This window comes from Hyperolius riggenbachi, chromosome 1, assembly GCF_040937935.1.
Source record: "Hyperolius riggenbachi isolate aHypRig1 chromosome 1, aHypRig1.pri, whole genome shotgun sequence".
Lineage (NCBI taxonomy): Eukaryota > Metazoa > Chordata > Amphibia > Anura > Hyperoliidae > Hyperolius > Hyperolius riggenbachi.
The window spans coordinates 81,723,311-81,733,617 of record NC_090646.1 but is presented as its reverse complement, the minus strand read 5'-3'; positions in this window follow the sequence as shown (position 1 = coordinate 81,733,617).

The following is a 10,307-nucleotide window of genomic DNA, read 5'->3' as shown; positions in this document are numbered from 1 at the left end:
ACGTTGGACTTCCACAATTCAGCGCGAATGGTCAGCAGAAGCAGACCAGGAGGAAGGTGACGACTATGATGCATCACAACAACTATCACAACGCTCACAAGAGGATGATGAGGATTCTGGTAGGACTCTTGCACACATGGCTCAATTCATGCTAGACTGCATTGAACGCGACCCACGCATTGTGCGCATTCTGGACAACACCAATTACTGGGTTGATACCCTTCTGGATCCACGGTACAAACACAATGTTCCAAAACTGCTTGAAGAAAGAGTCAGACAGGTCAAAATGGAAGAATACCAGCAGGCCCTTGTGGAGACTTTAGAGAGGAGATTGACATCCTCCCCCTCCTCTAGCCAGTTGTACGCCGACAGACTGACTTCCGCAAACCCAGGACGACCAGGAGGGCAGCAAACAACGCAAGCCGCAGCTAGTGCCCAAAAGGGAACGGTATCGGCAGTGTCCTTGGAGTGGGAAAATTTTCTGACACCCATGCAGCAGCAGCCCACTGAACAGGAAGCGTGCAGATCCACCTCCAACACCGATCGCCTGGAGAAGATGGTCAAGGACTACATGTCAGATGACGTAGCTGTGTCGAACAATCCATCTGCACCCTTCAACTATTGGGTATCGAAGCTAGACACCTGGCACGAACTGGCAATGTACGCAATAGAGGTGCTGGCTTGCCCGGCAGCCAGCGTTATGTCGGAACGCTGTTTCAGTGCTGCCGGAGGCATCGTCACAGATCGGCGTATCCGCCTCTCCACAGAAAATGCAGACCGTCTGACTCAAATTAAAATGAATCAATCCTGGATTGGAAACGACTACGCAACACTCCAGGACCCCAACCAAGTAACATGACCAATGAACATCTGGGATGGTGTAGCGTTACCGGTCCCTGTTTATTGAACCTCTCATCTGTATTACATTTATGACTGCATGGCGGCAAAAAGCATTGCTGCTATATCCGCACGCTTTTTGTCCTCATGCAAGGCCTGGGTTGTTGTGTCTCAAAAAGCATGGCCTTCTCCTCCTGCGCCTGCTCCTGTTCCATCACGTGTGCTGCTGCTGCTGCTGGGTTAGCGTTGCCGGTCCCTGTTTATTGAACCACTTATCTTTATTACATTTATGACTGCATGGCGGTACAAAGCATGCTATCCGCACGCTTCTTGTCCTCATGCAAGGCCTGGGTTGTTGTGTCTCACAAAGCGTGGCCTTCTCCTCCTGCGCCTCCTCCTGTTCCATCACGTCTGCTGCTGCTGGGTTAGCGTTGCCGCGTGGTCCCTGTTTATTGAACCACTTATCTTTATTACATTTATGACTGCATGGCGGTACAAAGCATGCTATCCGCACGCTTCTTGTCCTCATGCAAGGCCTGGGTTGTTGTGTCTCACAAAGCGTGGCCTTCTCCTCCTGCGCCTCCTCCTGTTCCATCACGTCTGCTGCTGCTGGGTTAGCGTTGCCGCGTGGTCCCTGTTTATTGAACCACTTATCTTTATTACATTTATGACTGCATGGCGGTACAAAGCATGCTATCCGCACCCTTCTTGTCCTCATGCAAGGCCTGGGTTGTTGTGTCTCACAAAGCGTGGCCTTCTCCTCCTGCGCCTCCTCCTGTTCCATCATGTCTGCTGCTGCTGGGTTAGCGTTGCCGCGTGGTCCCTGTTTATTGAACCACTTATCTTTATTACATTTATGACTGCATGGCGGTACCTCATGCAAGGCCTGGGTTGTTGTGTCTCACAAAGCGTGGCCTTCTCCTCCTGCGCCTCCTCCTGTTCCATCACGTCTGCTGCTGCTGGGTTAGCGTTGCCGCGTGGTCCCTGTTTATTGAACCACTTATCTTTATTACATTTATGACTGCATGGCGGTACAAAGCATGCTATCCGCACCCTTCTTGTCCTCATGCAAGGCCTGGGTTGTTGTGTCTCACAAAGCGTGGCCTTCTCCTCCTGCGCCTCCTCCTGTTCCATCACGTCTGCTGCTGCTGGGTTAGCGTTGCCGCGTGGTCCCTGTTTATTGAACCACTTATCTTTATTACATTTATGACTGCATGGCGGTACCTCATGCAAGGCCTGGGTTGTTGTGTCTCACAAAGCGTGGCCTTCTCCTCCTGCGCCTCCTCCTGTTCCATCACGTCTGCTGCTGCTGGGTTAGCGTTGCCGCGTGGTCCCTGTTTATTGAACCACTTATCTTTATTACATTTATGACTGCATGGCGGTACCTCATGCAAGGCCTGGGTTGTTGTGTCTCACAAAGCGTGGCCTTCTCCTCCTGCGCCTGCTCCTGTTCCATCACGTGTGCTGCTGCTGCTGCTGGGTTAGCGTTGCCGGTCCCTGTTTATGGAACCTCTTATCTTTATTACATTTATGACTGCATGGCGGTACAAAGCATGCTATCCGCACGCTTCTTGTCCTCATGCAAGGCCTGGGTTGTTGTGTCTCACAAAGCGTGGCCTTCTCCTCCTGCGCCTCCTCCTGTTCCATCACGTCTGCTGCTGCTGGGTTACTGTTGCCGTGTGGTCCCTGTTTATTGAACCACTTATCTTTATTAAATTTATGACTGCATGGCGGTACAAAGCATGCTATCCGCACGCTTCTTGTCCTCATGCAAGGCCTGGGTTGTTGTGTCTCACAAAGCGTGGCCTTCTCCTCCTGCGCCACCCTCCTCCTGTTCCATCACGTATGCTGCTGCTGGGTTAGCGTTACCGGTCCTTTTTCCTGGAACCTCTTATATGTATTACATTTATGACTGCATGCCGACAAAAAGCATGTTACCTGTGCAAAGAAAACAGACATTTCCCGCATTTAAAAGACAGTTTTCCCTTTGAAACTTTAAAATCGATTTTCTCAAAAACTATAACCTCTTTTTGCTAAAAAAAAATGTTTCCTCTTGTACCCACTCCCAAGGTGCACATACCCTGTAAATTTGGGGTATGTAGCATGTAAGGAGGCTTTACAAAGCACAAAAGTTCGGGTCCCCATTGACTTCCATTATGTTCGGAGTTCGGGTCGAACACCCGAACATCGCGGCCATGTTCGGCCTGTTCGGCCCGAACCCGAACATCTAGATGTTCGCCCAACACTAGTTTGGGGGTGTGGCAATGCCTGCCCCCTCTGAATGACCCACCAATGACAGCCCACCTCCTCCAAGGAGGATTTTGAGCTTACATTGTAAAACACTGTAATTCATAAACGATACATGTCATATTTAGGTGGATAGCAGATTCATAATTGTCAGAAAATATCGATTAATATGACATCTTGCATGAGTGCGTTAGGCTGTCCTGTCCCCGAGAAGGGTCGTACGCCAATAACCGGACGGGTTATTGTTATAAATTTTATATCAGCACATTGGGCAGATTTTAACGAATAAGACTATATGAATATCATAGCTGTGCTCTACACAGTCTTCATTTAACAGACCGATTTCATAAACCACATGCATTTAAACCTATTCCTAATCGGAGCCACTTCGACTGGCCTCCAGCTGGGGAGGGGGGCTTGCCTTAGTCTTTCCTGTGATGAAAGGAACTTTTGGTGCAACTTTTGGTGCTCAATTAGCATCTGAGTGTGGCCAGCTAGACAACCTTTGACATATTACACCAGGATTCTGGCTAGGGTTTCACACCTCTGTGTCACTGGCCAGCAAGGAATTTGAACAAGTTAATTAACCACACAGGCCTTATCAGACAGCATACTTGGCTTTCATGAAAAGAACTCTAACATCTATGATTGCAACAGAGACCCCCAGACTTGACTGCCTGGTATCCATAGACATGCAATCTACATCTGGCAACGCAACGACAATCGGTGCAGCAAACCGATTGCGTTCTCTTTTCTCACGGCTCTTCCATAACACCCCCTCCCCCCCCCCCTTCACAATGCACAGTACCTAAAAGGACATTCCCCTTGCCCTGCAGTGACATGTGACCTTCACCCCCCCCCCCCCCCTTAGCTCTCAAACTGTCCCAAACCATATCCCTGAGCTCCTCTGCTTGACACATACATTCAGTCACAGATGCGCTGGCTGCATTCAATGGTGTGGAGTCAGTCGGACCTGTCTCCGAAGGCCGCATGTCCCTCCCCCCCCTCGTTTCTGGCTAGGGGGGTACTGGTTGTCAAGTGGGTGCTGAATGCAGATGCTGGGTGCCATGTGGGTTCTGGCTATGGGTGAATATCAAGTGTGTATCAAGTGTCATGCGGGTGTTGATTGCAAGTACTTAGTACAATGAGAGATCTGGGTGCTGGGTGCAGGTACTGGGGTTGACATGGGTGTGAATACTTGGTGTCATGCCTGTACTAGGTGCTGGCTATGGATGGCATTGGGTGTCACGGGGGTTTTAAATGCTGGTACTTTGGGTGTGGGTGCTTGGTGCAGATAGTGGGTGCCATGTGGAGGCTGTATGCAGGTGTGAGTACTGGGTGAAATGTTAGGCCTGGGTGCAGGTACTTGATGTCATGTGAGTACTGGGTGCCAACTATGGGGAAAAGGGGTGTGGGTGGATGTTGGGAGAAGTAGAAATCAGAAGATGTCAGTGTGGGTGCTGCAGGAAGGGGAGGGCTTGAAAAAAACACAAGAAACCGAGAGTCCAATATGGTGTAGTATTTTAATAAATGGTGGTATAATATAAGAAACACAATGGTTATACTCACAAACACAGGTTGCCGCAAAGACAACCACTGGAAAGGCAGGTGGGGAGAATTATGGCCTGACCCCACTCAGGTATTAAGAAGAAGTCGCTCTCTGTAGACAGGAAGAAGAATGGGATACACCCCTCTTCCCAGGGTGGACTAGATAAATTGCAGATGTGTAAAACAGAGGTGCCAAAAAGAATAAAACAGTTAAAATCCGTGTAAAAGGGGGAAGTTGGTGGACTCACCTTCCACCGTGGAAAGAAGAACCGGACTATGAGACATTACTATAAATCACAGTAACATTTATTTAGAGACTCCAAAAATGCAACGCGTTTCATGGGTCACTATCCCGCTTCATCAGGCAATAGGTTGGAGGGTACAATGTCGGGTCTGTAGCGTTTCCACGAAGGAGGTGAGTCTACCAACTTCCCCCTTTTAAATGGATTACTAATTTATTCTTGTTGGTGCCTGTTTTACACGTCTGCAGGAAGGGGAAGTCATTGGGGGTGCTGGGGGAGGGAGGGGGCGCTGTGGGAGGGAGAGGTCAGTTTAGGTGCTGAGGGAGGTCACTACGGATGCTGCCTGGGCTGGTACCCCTTCTCTCCAGATTTCCTGGCTAGAAGGAACAGGAAGAGAGAGGAAGAAGAGTCCGCACTTGCTAATAAGCTAAGCTTCTTTATCAGTTAATCCAAAGACAAAGACCTGGCACAGCGGCCAAGATTTATACTTTTTCTACCCCTAGGCCAAAGTTCTCATGGCTCCTCCTCCATGTACTGCAAACTCCTCCCCTGCCAGGCTTAGTGCCCACTTCCTTGAGTAGCATCCATTTGCAGCTATTTCTCTACTTCATGTATTGCTTCCTTGGGTTGCATCTCCATTTCTTCATGTGCTTCTCTCATTTCTACCCTCCCTATTCTGTTTGCAGCCTTTTTTTCTTCCATATGCAGCTTCCCATGTTCAGCCACGCCCTTGGGCAGCAGCCACCTAAGGCCCAGATCTTTGTGGCCTTTCCAGAAATGTGGTCCTGACAGCTGCCCCACAGAGCCTAGCTCTGTGATACAGGTCCTCTTCACTCACTCCTCTTCAGCATGCAGGTGCTGCACGAGCCAACCAATCACTATGCAGCTTCCATCCCTGTCACATGACATAGTATTGAAGCTGCCTTATAATGAATGGGATTACATGCGCAATTGCCCCAAAATGCCGGCAACCATGCCCTGTAGTTCAGTGGCGAATCGCAGCGCATTTATGGAAACATCAGACAGTGCAGCCTCTCATGTCCCTGCGATCGCGTTTCCATAAGCACGGTCGAAAGTGCGCATATGGAAATGAGCCCTTAGTCATAAAGTACTCTAGTCAGAAGAGCAGCCAGGAAAATGGCACTTTTTTTTTAAATGGAGTCAAGATGTCAGCTTCCATCGCTCTCTAATGCAATGCGTACTCTATAGCAGATCTGTGACCAACCTGAGCAATGCAAACTGAGTGTACGGAGGAAAATTGCAAATGTGTCATCAGCCGTTTCGAGGGGAATGAATCACGGCCTTAAAATTTCACAATGGCGGTTTTCAGAGTCGCCCGCTGGCGATGGCAGACTGGCCCCGCCTCCCACGGTCAATGTTTGCAGTACAGAGATCCGTGTCTCCTCAGGTTTGACACAGTTAAAGCAGCAGAGAAAGTAGCCTATTCATAAACTCGGTGAAAAATACTCGGTAAGCTGTGGATTTTACATACATTAACATCAGGTGAGTTTATTGCCGCGCCTATTGCCAGGTTTTGGCTCAACCCTAATTAACTGTGACGGCTGTATAAATATTCTTTACAGTATTTGTAAATCATTGCTGCAGCATAGAGGAGGTTGTATGCTGCACACAAAATCAACTGCTATATTTAGAATTTAATGAGTTGACTGTAAGCGGCCTCGATAAAGCATAGCTGTCATCGGGAAAGTCCTCTATGGGCCGGTGACACTTCCTGTATACGGCACACAGGGCAGTAAAACGCTCACAGTTCAGGCAATGTTTTGTGCTCCTATGTGGCGTCTGTCCTGGGCTCAGTTTGCACAGGATAACTCCCAGACTTGTTACCTGTAATATAAAGCGCAGTTTTCTAGTGCAGTTCCAAGACAGTAGCAGTGGTATAGCAAAGCCCTCACACCAACAGCATGGACACTTGTTTTAGGTCTGAACTTTCCATGTAGAAAGTGAATCGGCTTACATGCTTGCCAACCCTTCCGACCTGACTGAGACAGTCAACAGTTTCATCGCATGGGACCTCATGTGGCCACACACACACCACCAAACTTATACAACTCTCCATGCATTAGCTCAACGTAAATAACTAAGGGCCCTTCCACAGAGAAGTTAAAATGGGGGACAAGACATGTCCTGTTGAAAAGGGTGCCGATATTTGCAACCACAGTTCACATAGTGGGTGGACCTGGTGCCCGCTACTATAGTGGGTGCCATTTTAAACAAGATCCATTGTAGTGCTGGGGGTTAAGGTTAGTCGCCCACTCGGGAGGGGTTAGAGAGAAACTCTGACCAAGAATTGAACTTTATCGCAATCAGTAGCTGATACCCCCTTTTACATGATAAATCTATTCCTTTTCACTAACAGACCATCGGTGGGTGCTGTATGGCTGATATTGTGATGAAACCCCTCCCACAAAGAAATTCTGAGTACGTACTCTTGGCAGTTTCCTGTCTGTGAACCCTGTTGCAGTGTGGGAAATAGCTGTTTACAGCTGTTTCCAACTGCCAAAACAGCAAGCAGCAGCTACATCACTTGCCAGCAGTAAAAATGTCACCATGTGATAAATGACAGAATATAAATCAGGGATTTAAAATATTTTACAATAAGCAAACACTGACTAAATCATTTATACATAATTATTGTAAAAATGAAGCACTTTTTTATTACATTATTTTCACTGGAGTTCCTCTTTAAGGTTAGTTGCCCACCCACTGTGAGGGAATAAGAGCTAGTGGCTCACCGTAAGGGTGGGGTAATTGAGGTTAGACACCCGCCAGGGGAAGGTTAAGATTAGGCGCCCACTGGGGCAGGTTAGGGTTAGGCACCACTAGGGGAGGGTTCTGTGTGAGAGTAGGGAGAGGTTAGGTCATAGTAAAGTATTGTTAAATATTACCAATATTTTACTAGAAGTAGTAGAGTATCTGTAAATGTACTGATATTCCACTCCCGCTGTCCTGCGCCTGGATTGCCTGCAGCTACAGGGATGGGGGAAGCCTCAATTGGGATCCTGAGGCTTCCCTCTCTCGAGGTAAGTACCCCCCAGGGGCCTTTTTTTTTTTTTTTTTTTTTAGTACGGAGTCTCTTGAAAGTATTACCTGAATCGACGTTTGCTGGTTTGATGTCTGCATTTCTGCTCCACGACTAATATCGGACCATACTTCTCTAGAGATGGACTGAACTGTTTCATAAGCGAACAGTCCCTGGGGAATGACCTCGGGGTCTCTTCCGTGTTCGGCAGCTTCCACATTACTGCCCAGACGGTTTCCCGGCGGCAGCGAATCCTCGATCACGCGCCTACAGCTGGGAGCGCTCCCAGCTGCAGGTGCGTGATCGAGGACGTGCAGCCACCAGAAAAGCGTCTGCGCAGTAATACGGAAGCTGCCGAAAACACGGAAGTGATCCAGAGGTCATTCCCTATGGACTGTTCGCTTATGAACGGTTCGGTCCATCTCTATACTTCACCTGTGGTACAGAAAAAATTTAAAAACCTGAGGCTATTTAGCTATCAAGTGACAACTGACCACGATGAACTGAAGCTGAAAATAAACAAAACAACACCTGACATGTCTCTTCCATGGCCTCCCTCAGCGGTTGAAAATATAGATATGTCCTCACTGAGTATAGAAAAGCTGTTTGTTCAACAACAACAGGGCCATTCATAGAGACACAAGATGGAAAATTCCTATATTTTGTTGTACCTGCTGGAAATACATATAAATAAAAATGAGTAAGCGCCACCAACCACAGAATTTACACATCGGCATTCAGAGGCTGAATTCCGCAGCCAAGGGGAATCTGAACGCGGGAGATATATTTATATTCCAGGACTACATGCACAAATAAAATCAACTGAGCCCCACGCCCCCCCTCCCCCCCAGCAACCCCACCATCACCACACACACACACAATCATACTTACAAACATACATACATACAAACATACAAACAATCGTACATACAAACATACACGCATGCACACACACACATATAAAGAAGCACAAACACACACAGTAAATAACAGGGGAGTAACTAGAAATCACTGGGCTGCCCTGCAAAACTTTGGATGGGGTCCGCACTGAATAGGGACTGTCTACAACTCTTTGTCTGCTAAACTTTGTATGATTTATTATCTGTGGCTGAGCAGATGCAGTCATTAGAACAATTGTGCAGAGAACAGAAAGTTTTATCTCTCCTTGCCTCAGTTGTCAGTCTCTCAGGACGGGTCCCCCTGTGGCTTCTGTGCCCCCCTGCAGATGCATCCCTTGCAGGGTCTATTGTTACGCCCCTGGTAAATAATGCATATATAGCAAAATAGGTTATAATGCTAACATTTGCAAAGCACTTTTCTCCAGTGGGACTCAAAGTGCTTGAGAGTTGCAGCCACTAAGGGCGCACTGAATAGGCCACCCTACAGTATTGGGAAGTCTTACCCAAGTACTCCTTACTGAACAGGTATTGGCTTCAGCCAGGGTTCAAACCCTGGTCTCATATGGCAGAGGTGGTGCCCTTAACCAGTACACTATACAGCCTACAAGTTGATTAATGTTAACCTGTAGAGGAAAAAAAAAAAGAGCCTTTGGGGAATACTTACCTTGGGAGGGGGAAGCCTCTGGATCCTAATGAGGCTTCCCCCATCCTCCTGAGTCAGTCCAATCCAGCGCAGGACAAAAACAAACAATAGCAATCCTATTTGTCTCTGCGTACATGTGCTTTCCGCTCTGGCTGCAGCGGAAATAGCCAAGCCCATTCCGGTCCACTCTACTGCGCACTTCCCTGATGATGCTAGATTGCGAAACCGGTTGGAAAGAAGACCGGCCGGCACCTTTAATGTCTTATTGGCTATGGACCAGGCAGTTTACATGCGCAAGTTTTTATTAGGGGTTCCCAGTTTCTGGGCCCCGTATGTCTTTGTTTTAATCTTGTTTTTTACGGTCTATACCGATTGTTTTTACAATAAACGGTTTACACTTAGAGTTGCCGTTTTTTGTTGTGTTTATATATTGGCCTTCCTGGATACCATACCATATATCGAAATGAGGGAGTGGTGGAAGTTTGGATCCATATCTGCTTGAGGTTCGTTAGGATTACCACTGAATGGGAGACATACAACCTTATAATGTGGCTTGTTGGCAGCTGGTAAGCCCCTCTTACTCTTTTCTGGTGATGGTTGGCCACAAGACCATGTGAGGTTGGAATATCACCGTGGTGAAGTTTTAAAACTGTATTTATTTCTCTTTGATCTGCGCTGACTTCTTGATGCTAATTTTGTGGACTTTGGACGTTGTTCATTTTCGGCAGCAATCATATGTTCTGTTTCCTTGGCACTGATAAACTGTTTGCTTGCACTCTACTGCGCAGGTGCAAGACCTGATCGGGCTCAGCTATTTCTGCCAGAGCCTGAGCGGAGAGGCTCTACTGTGC